Source organism: Lissotriton vulgaris, chromosome 7 (genome assembly GCF_964263255.1).
Source record: "Lissotriton vulgaris chromosome 7, aLisVul1.2, whole genome shotgun sequence".
In the NCBI taxonomy this organism is placed as follows: Eukaryota; Metazoa; Chordata; class Amphibia; order Caudata; family Salamandridae; genus Lissotriton; species Lissotriton vulgaris.
The window spans coordinates 836,574,513-836,584,356 of NC_141695.1; the positions used below are offsets into that span (position 1 = coordinate 836,574,513).

General features: G+C 45.4%; 1 long non-coding RNA gene across 2 annotated transcripts in view; it reads right to left on the reverse strand.

Annotated features, from left to right (window-relative positions):
- LOC147702517 (uncharacterized) overlaps nucleotides 1-9,598 on the reverse strand; it is a 165,663-nt gene extending 156,065 nt beyond the window's left edge. For both annotated transcript variants that reach the window (XR_015297233.1, XR_015297234.1), the window contains exon 1: nucleotides 9,523-9,598. This is a non-coding gene — a long non-coding RNA (uncharacterized LOC147702517). The remainder of the gene's footprint in view (nucleotides 1-9,522) is intronic.
- Nucleotides 9,599-9,844: the final 246 nt, after the last annotated feature.

Genomic DNA, 9,844 nt, shown 5'->3' on the forward strand with positions numbered 1-9,844 from the left:
TCAGGCCGATCAGGTCCTAACCTCTTTATCTGTAGTTTCTCTTCTAGTGGCCGTGCATGGCATGGCTGTGTTATTAATTGTTAAACCGTATTCATCATGCCGATGCTGTCCATACCAATATGAAAGAAGCCTGTCAATAGTCAAAGTACAATGTATAAGATGTGGTGCAATAATCTCAAATTTCAGTACAAATACATATATCTTGTGCATTACCACAATATATCTCCAACAGCTCCCCTTTGGACAACAGGACTGCTAAAAATACAGCCTTACTGCCTGATTCCTCTGTGTGCCATATTGGTTGCTGAAGGCACTGAAATAGACACTGTTTGAGGGCCTTGACCAAGGCAAGGAATAGATAGTGCCTTTAACAACCGTTATTGCTCAAAGCACAGGGCTAAGGCTCAGTATTACTAAATTCCATCCACTGAGGGTACAATGTTCAGAATGTGCACCCACCCCCAACCACCATGTAGAGTGACCTCAAACATAGCCCTAACTCCAATCTAAAAAAAGAATATAATCAGTTTCCTTTCCTTGAACAAGGTTGTTTCCTGGGTGGTAGCCAGGATAAAAGAGCAGCAAAGGAGGTTGCGGCCTCTTGTTCTTTCGCTAAAAATTGCCCAAAAAGTTAGGTAATGGTTCAGGTTGTGTAGTTTACCAGGTGCTGAAAATTAACATATAACAATTTATTTTTGAAACATTCGGGTAATCAAAGAAGGACTTGGGGGGGGGGGGCATAACACTACAATTTTTACCTTGTAGTTTGCATGCATGCAGTTCTTAGATGACACTGACAGTTAATACTAGCTCACTGTTGTATGTTAGGATTTTTACTTACAAACTGCAAGTAACAATATGATCTCTCTGACAAATGTAGTAACTCACTGACCTATTTACATCATGTGCATTTTGTTATCTGCATCCGGTACATGTTCTTTGCAGCATGCACATTAACCTTCTGCGCTAACTTTCCATGAGTCAAAACTTCCATTAGACAAAACTCTGATCTCTCTCTAGGAAGAACATTAATCACTGGCTCGCAGAAGCCTACGAGTGCAGGAGCACAAGGGTTCGAACTGGATCAATTTAATTAAAATGATGACTCCTATGTGGCTCTCTGTCCCCCTCTTACTCCTGCCTTGTCCTGCCAGCACCAATCCACCTCTGATTGGCTCGAAGTTCAATCAGGGACCTTGCACCACTCCTGGCCAGGGGCTTTGTCCTTATTGGGCTTATGTGTTGCAGAACTCAGCACCATTCAGATGACTTGTGCAGCAAGAGGCCTGCAGGGTGAAAATGTGCTGGCCACAATAGTTCAACTGTACAGGAATGCATGAGGGACATCTGATGGCTATGACGGGAGGGGGTGGAAGACTTGGGGTATATCGGGAGGGGTTGGTTAACTCACAAATGTCAATATACCAAAGTGTGTGATACGATGCATTCACCCTACGCGTTCCCATATGATTCAGATAGATGCTCAGAAGTATAATGGCGCGACTGAATTCTCGGTGGGCTATCAGTACATGGGTACCCAGTCATTGGCTAGAGTGCTCGTTATTTGATGTGCAATGACTGAAATATAAGGTAATCTTAATTTTAATATTTAAGAAAACAACAGTTGGGCTGGTGTTTTCCCTGGAGCCTCTTTTTACAGCTCTCTCTTTGTAAGGTGGCAAGCGTTGGTGGTTCTCTAATGTGTACTTGTCCACACAAAAGATTGCTCATCCAATATTGTGAAAATAAGAAAACTTTTATCAACTATAATGATGCATGGTTGAAGAAGCTGAAATTAGAAAATTGATTTAAATCCATTAAATACTTACTTAGTAAAAGGATGACAAGTGGTAGGATGACAAGTGGTGTTTCAATTCATTGTGTGGCCTGGTGAGCTTGTCAACATTTTCTAAACAAAAGGTTTGCAGGCAGTATTCAGTTGTGTGCTGAATACGGCTGTAATCTCCAGAGATATTTTAAGGTAATGATTGATCGAGAAATTAAGAGAAATTTGGCTGCTAATGCTTTCATCGGTGCATTACTTTCCACAGTTAGCAGAGGCAGCAGGGAGGCCTCATGATGTCGTCCCTGTTCTTTAGGGTACACATACACAATGTGCTGGGCTAGGAATGCCGGTGTGAGGCTTATCTTAATACGGATGCAGCTCAGTCAGTCTTCTCATCATGCCACATTGGGAAGGTACTCCTCTTCCTCCCTCACTGGGACAGAAGGCGGCAGGCTGAGGCGGGGCAGCTTGCAGGCGCCTTTGATTAGCACAACTAACTCTTCAAGTGGAGTCAAAACTTTGACAGGTCCGAAGATGGGGGAGAGATGAACACCGACAGAGGGGAAAATCCGAGCCAAGATAAAGTGGCGAAGTGTGTAAGTGCTAGAGCTGCCGACTGGGGAACCGGGTTCGACTCCAGGCGTCGACTCAACATCCTGTGGTATAGGGCAACAATTAATCTCCCTGTGCCAATATACAAACCCGACCTTGTGTATGGTAACTGTTGCCGAGTTGGCGCTATATAAAACTATTTTTATTTTTAAGAAAGATGCTTCTAAAACTGGACATAGTCAATAATGTGGCGCTGCATCCATAAGACAGAGGGGAGTAATCATTTTATTTATTTATTTATTTATTTATTTAGAAGGTTTTATATAGCGCGAACAAGATCCTTGTGGATATCAGAGCACTTTACAATGAACGAACATGATTATACCAACTGAATAGCAAGACACAATATAGAGAACAAGCATAGGATAAATAAAATAAAACGCACAGAAAAAATGTAAAAATACAAAAGCATGGGATCATATTTGTTCCAAGAACATAAACAGCGAGTCTCAGATGCAAAAGGTTCAGGGCCGGGAAGAGTGGTCAAGTAAATTTTGCCATGAGAATCGCTTTTACCTTTTTGAAAGATACGAAAGAAGAATTCAATCTGGTTTCAGGGGGAAGAGTATTCCAAATCCTAGGCGCCATCCCAGAGAAGGTTTGTTTAAATGTTTTTTTTTATTGAATCTGAGGTTTCAGAAGAAGGTTATCTGCACTCCTAGAGGACCTTGAGCCACCAGAGATTGACAATTTCTGTGCGAGATAAATGGGTGCCTTGTGGTGTAAGGCCTTATGTGTCATGCAAGCAATTTTTTGCTGAATTCTTGCTTCAAACGGGAGCCAATTCAGGGATTTTAGGTCAGGGGAGATGTGGGAACTTCTTTTCGAACCGGTGATGAGTCTTGCTGCAGAGTTTATTGATGCTCTAAGGGTGGTTGTAGTCTTTTTCGAGAGGCCGCATAGAGAGACAATACCATAATCCACACGGGGGATAACTAGCGCTTGTACAGCCTGTTTGAAGTCATTGACTGGTAAGAATGGTTTCAACTTCCTTAGAATGTTTAACTGGAAGTTTGCTCCCTTTGTAGCATTGCTGACATATTTCTGCATTCTGAGATTGCTGTCCAGAGTTATTCCCTGTGATTTTGCTGAGTCCACAATAGTTGGTTGCACGTTGAGTGCAGTGAGATGTTGGATTAAGTTTTGCATCTAAGGGATTTTAGCGAGGGCTATAAGGAGGAATTCAGTCTTTAGAGTGTTCAGTTTGAGATGATTTTCTGCCAACCATGTTTGTGTGTTCATGAGGGTGAAGTTAAGCTGTTTAATGTCTTCTAAGGTGTTAATCTTTAGATACAGTTGTGTATCATCAGCGTACATATGATATTGCACGTTAGTCGCTTGAAGAATTTCGGTGAGCGGCTCCATGAACAAGTTAAACAATGTCGGGGAAAGTAAGGATCCTTGTGGGACGCTGAGCCTTACTGGAACTGGGTTGTTAATCTTGAATTGTTGTGTTCGGTTATGAAGAAAGGAGGTAAACCAGTTTAGCACAGGTCCTGAAAGACCCATCCTCAGTCTGAGCACATCCAGCAAACTCTTGTGTTTGACCGTCTCAAAAGCTGTGGATAGGTCCAGCAGGATGAGTAGGCATGAGCCGTTCTGGTCCAGGATTTGAAGTGCATCATCAATAATGTGAGTCATGGCTGATTCCGTGCTGTGCCCGCTCTGAGGCCTGAATGGTGGTTGTCAAGGAGGTCAAAGTGAACGATATGTTTTGTAAGTTGGTGGTGTACGCATTTTTCAAGCAGTTTGGCCAGGGTAGGGATATTGGATATAGGACAATAGTTGTTAAGATTCGTGGGGGCAGCTGTTGGTTTCTTAAGGATGGGTGAGACTTGGCCGACTTTGAGAGTATCTGGAATGCAACCTTGTGGGAGTGAACTGTTGATGATTTTGGTCCATAGCGGAAGCAGCCATGGGGTTAGGTCTTTAACAGCATTAGCAGGGAGCAAGTCGATGAGGTGGTTGGAAGCTTTCAAGGCATTTAGAATCTTACCCAAAGCCTCTTCCGAATAGGTGTCAAAGGACGACCAGGCGGCATTGTTCTTTCGGACACAGTCTTTGAAGGGATTTGGTGTGTAGTAGTTGGTGGTGACTGGTGGGTTTGTGAATGTGGCACAGAATAAAGTAATCGGTCCTTTAAGAGATCGTTCTCGATGTTGAGGGTCTTCTGAGTGAAGAAGGCGGAGAATTGTTCACAGTTTGGTTGTGATTGGGCAGCGTCTTGTAACCGTTGAGGGGAGTCCTTAGATTGAGTTTTGATTAGCTCAAATAGTTTTTCGGGGCGATTTCTAGCTTGGTCTAGTTGGTGTTTGAAAAAGTCTGCTTTGGTGCGCTGAATCTTCTTGTAATAGTAATTTGAGGTGAATAGTTGACAGGACTGATCTCCAATTGCGTTCAGCAACTCTGAGAGCGTCTGTCTTCGTTGAGTAGGATATTGTACCACGGTTTTGAGTCTTTAGTGGAGACTTTCTTAAGTTGAAGAGGGGCAGCCTCATTGATTATTGCGGTCATCGAGTTAAGGTAGTGGTTGGTGAGATCATGCACATCTGTGGTGCCAGTAGGAGGAAATAGAAAGTTGTAGCTTGAGAAAGGTAGTGTGTTTGTGTTGAGTTGTTTTAAGTCTCTTTTCCAGATCTTTGGTTTCGTGGCCTGAACTGAGTTAAATTTGACGGTTTCCTTGATAAAGAAGGTAATGATGTGGTGATCAGACGAGTCGCAGGGTTGTATCGATTCCATTTGAAGGACATCAGTTTTGGAGATTATTAGATCCAGGGTTGAACCTTTCTTATGTGTAGGGCCATTGCAGGTTTGGGTCAGGGCTAGATCATCCAGGAAGCTTCTGAGGCATTTGACAATTGTGTTGTTGTTGTCATTCCAGTGGAGATTGAAATCGCAGAGGAATATTTGGTTGTTTTGCATACCGTTGTTAGTTGAAATCATATCCATGAGTTGTTCCGAGAAAATGAGATTGTCACCTGGTGGATGATAGATGATGTGCAGTGAACAAGCTTGTTTGCCGTTGCTGCTCAGGTCTAGGCAAAAGTATTCGCAGGACGTGAGGACTGGGGATGTGGCTCTATTTACAGTGATGTCACTACGATGAATACAGGATAATCCTCCACCTATTTTACCAATTCTGTCTAATCTGATGATGTAGTTTGGGGAACTAGAATGTCCATCAGTGGTGTGGAGGAATCAGTTAGCCAGGTTTCAGTTAACAATAGCAGGTCTAGTTCTTGTGAAAGGATGAGCTCAGCTATGTGAGCAGCATGTCTGGAAGCCGATCTACAGCTTAGGAGTGTGCATTTGAGCCTGGGAGTAAGGAGGGAACAGGAAGGGTCTTGGGTGAGATGGATGTGTGTAAGGTTGCTCTCGACGATCCCTCTATTATTGTGCCTGGCAACTCTGAGTGGGTTAGGGTGGAGAGTAGGGGATGGTCAACTGAGTTGTGGTAATGCAATTATTGGTAGAGGGTGCGTAAGATTGAAGAAGAGCTAGTATATCGCTCTCGGAGAATGTATAGACGCTTCGCTTAGGATGAGAACGTGTATTGAGGAGGGGAACTGAATTCCGAATGGGTGGAGTGAGTTTAGGGGTGTGAGTTAAGTGGTGTGATCGGTAGTTCAGGTTAAATGCTTTTGAGGAAAAATTACGCCCAGGTTGGTTGGATATCCGATCCTTGAGAGATTGGAGTTCTTTTTTAATCTGGAGTAGAGCCAACATTATTTCCTCAAATCTAAGGTCGGGGTCAGATGTGACCGGGCTAGAAGGGTGTGAACTGCATGAGGGGGGCTGCAGAAGTGCGGGTAAGGCTAATGTTGGAGGTAGTATTGTGTGGGAGGGTGGATGAGTGGGGGCTGAAGAGGTCTGAGTTGAGGGGGTGGGTGGTTGTAAGGTGGGTGGGTAGAGGGACGTAGGGGGCGGGGAGTGCTCATCCAGTAGCGTATTGTCATCGCAATAGTGTGAGGACAAGACCTGTGTCAGCCTAAGACTACAGAGGGGGTGGATGTTGAGGGGAGAGTACGTATGATGAGAATCATTAAAGGGTATAGGTGCAGAGACCAGCGAGATGGTGGAGGGTTTAGGTGGCTGAGAAGATGGGGTGGCTGGCTGTAATGTAGGAGTGGTCAGGGTAGATGAGAGCATGGGGAGCTCAGGGGATAATGCATTGTTGTTAAGTTCCTTTGAGGTCAGGACATGTGGCAAGGCATGGCTTCCCGTGGGGAGGCTAAGCCGGGTGAGAGCTTGGGAGGAGTAGCAAAAGAGTGCAAGGAAGTCTAGACAAGAGAGATGTTGGTGTTAGGGTGGGGGGTAGCTATCGTCTTGTCATGAAAAGGATCAGTATCCGATGATGGGGCAAGTGCTGTGACAGTCGTGTCGGGAGATCGAATGTGTGGGGTTGTTGGGGTGATGAGGGGTGTAAGGTTAGGGGGGGGTCATCTGGGTGTGGATAATGTAAGAGTCAGACGCCAGAGGAGGATGGGGAGGACATGTAGGAAGGGGGGAGAGGGGTTGGGGGTCTAAGATGTCAGGATGGTTGGGTGAGGAGACTCCCTCTGTGATGGTACTGGAAGGAGATAGAAATTGGGAACCCACATGAGGTTGGGACCCTAGGTTTGTGATGGTAGGGAAGATGTTGTCCATGCGAAAAAGATTGCGGTCTGTGGCTTGGATAAGGATAATACCGTTATTGTAAATGGTAATGGTTGCTGTCGCCTGGAAGAACTGAGAGGGCGAAATGTATAAACAAATGCCATGCGCGGTTTTCCTCGAAGAAGAGATCGAGAGTGAGGTGAGGAATGCTTTCCTCCATTGGGCCCTTCGTTTTGTCTGGAGAATGAGGTCTGTGGTTGTAATCCCGTTGTGTGTAGAAAAATAAGGGTCGCAAAGAGTGTTTCAGGATGCCGTTTTATAAAATTATGTTTGAATCGTTTGACTGATCTTTTTGTGAGGTCGGAGGGGTAAATGATGTTGTAGGAGTGTGTGCATGCGGCTTCCATTATAAGGGCAGCACAATAGGAGAGAAGTGAAAAAGGAAATATGTGAGGAGAGTGTGTGAGCCTCGTGGGGGGCGAGGTATGATGAGAGGGGTGGGAGGAGGAGAGTCGGTGAGGAAGGGGAGAGGGCAGTCCCTGAGGAGGTGGTTGTGGGTAGGGTCACAAAGGTCCTGGTTGTGGACCGGGATGCAGGATGTGGAGAACAGTCACTGCAGAGGAGATTGTGGGTGGGAAGTAGCGGGCTGGGTGGCGTTGAAGCGACAATCGCTGCAGAGAGATTGTGGTTAGATAAAAATCGGGCTGGGTGGCGTGGTAGGCAAGGGTAGCAGCGAACCTTTACTGGATACCAGATAGCTAAGGAGGCGTGCTGAAGGAGGGTGGGAAAAGAAATCCTAATAAATTTGGGCCATACTGTAAAATCTGCTGTTGTTCAGACAATCTGCTAAACCTGGCTAAAACAGGGAGTTAGAAAAACCAGGAAATCTAGGTAATCAATAAAAATCTGCTAAATCTGGCTAAAACAGGAATCTGGACAAACCAGGCTCAATCAGGAAACTCGGCGCTAAATTGCTTCTGTGGTTATTAGAGGCTAGATGCGGAGTATACATAAACATATAAGTGGGAGCTTGGAAAAACATTGCCCAAACTAAGATGGCTGCCATGAAACTCCAAAGGAGTGGTCCCATAACTCTTTCATTGTCCCATGTTACTCTGTTGCGTAGTCCTCTGTCTCTTTCTATTCACAAACATAGATGACTTAATTAGCATTCTAAGTGAATGAAGAAGGAGTAGTTCTGTCTCTATTTTCTTTGTTCAGCCATTTTGCGGGAGGTATCATGGTTCATCTGTTGTCAAAATCTAGAATTAAATGATCCAGTAGTACACCACGTGGATCGATGCAAGTATATATTTCTCTCGGTCCTGGGGGGAAATAATGTTCACATTGTCACACTAAGTACAACGCGGCGCTGTGAGTTGCCCATGGACAAATCGGGATAAGTGTCACGACTGCAGAATCTGATCTCATCGCGATACAAGTGATTAACTCACACAGCGCCACAACAAGAACACTGATTAGCCCACCACGGTCACACCTTAAAACAACAGCGACGCTGTGATTAGCCCAGGATCACCACGGGGATACAGAGTAGGCAGTGGCACTGTGTCAAGGAAGAGTGGGGTCAGCCGGGATGCTACAGGGACATGAACATTCACAATCCCTTGCCGTGTGCAGTATTTCAAATTGGGCAGATTGATTGCATCCGGGAGAGGCCGCCAGGTTGGGATATGGTACCGAGTCAGGCGCCTACAGTACCGGTCCGAGACCGAGAGATATTTCTCCCCCCACCCCAACTAAAAACACAGGCAAATGAATTAAATCCTGGTTGTAGAAAGAAAGAAAAGTCTGTGGGGTGAAATGTGGCTTCGGAATCGCAGGAATAAGTGTTTCACACCTTGGAGTCAGGGCCCGACTCCAAGGTGTGAAACAGTAACACTCCTGCGATGCGATTCCGAAGCCACATTTCACGCCACGGTATAATATCTAACGGTCTCGGACCGAGGAGACAAGCAGCAGAGCACTGTGAGTGAGTGTGCAGAGTTGCAGATGTGTGTGCGTGAGTTTTTTTTGGGGGGTGGCATAGATGCAGGGGGGAGGGGCGTGAGGACAGTAAACGGGGAGATTATAGTCAATATACACTAACATGGGCTAATCTAAATATAACGTTTTAAATGCTCCTGGCATTGAACTGAGTGAAGTATAAGAGAGTGACAGAGCTGTGAGGCGGTCACAGCATGGAGCTCAGGGCCCAAGTCTCCACATGCGTGTGATTTAATCTTGGTCAACATACAGTCAGACACGGTGAGACACCATGATGTACAGTAGCGCGATTAGGTTGACCGTCGGACTGTATTGCAAACTAGCAGCAAATGCAATTTTATGATATTAATTATTCGAAGCAAGGCTAGAAGAGCCGCTGCGCTACCAGTGATTGCCTAATGCCTACGTATAAAGAAGAAACGATCATGCGCCAGCGCCGCCGCCATGTCTGAAAAAATAAAACTACAGAACTGAGACCTGACTGTGTACACTACAGTTAAGTTAACTTAAAAATAAAAACTTACGTTATCAGATACTGTTGACGAAGTGTGTAAACTAACTCCCTAACACACACGACACCGGGTGGCACGAGGTCTCGAGACCTCAACTCTAGTCTCATGACTGACTAGTCTGTGTGTGGGTGGCACAGTGTGCCAGGCGCGGTGACGTGCAGACAGCGCAGAGAACTGGCCAATCACCACTGCATGGCTCGCATAAGCCACAGTGTGATTGGCCATGCAAGTGCGTGCATGCCACCACCCAGGCGTGGCATCATCCTGGCTGCCTGGCTGAGCAGTGACTGCAATATATAACCAACGTTGTATATTCTATTGAATGTCCATACAA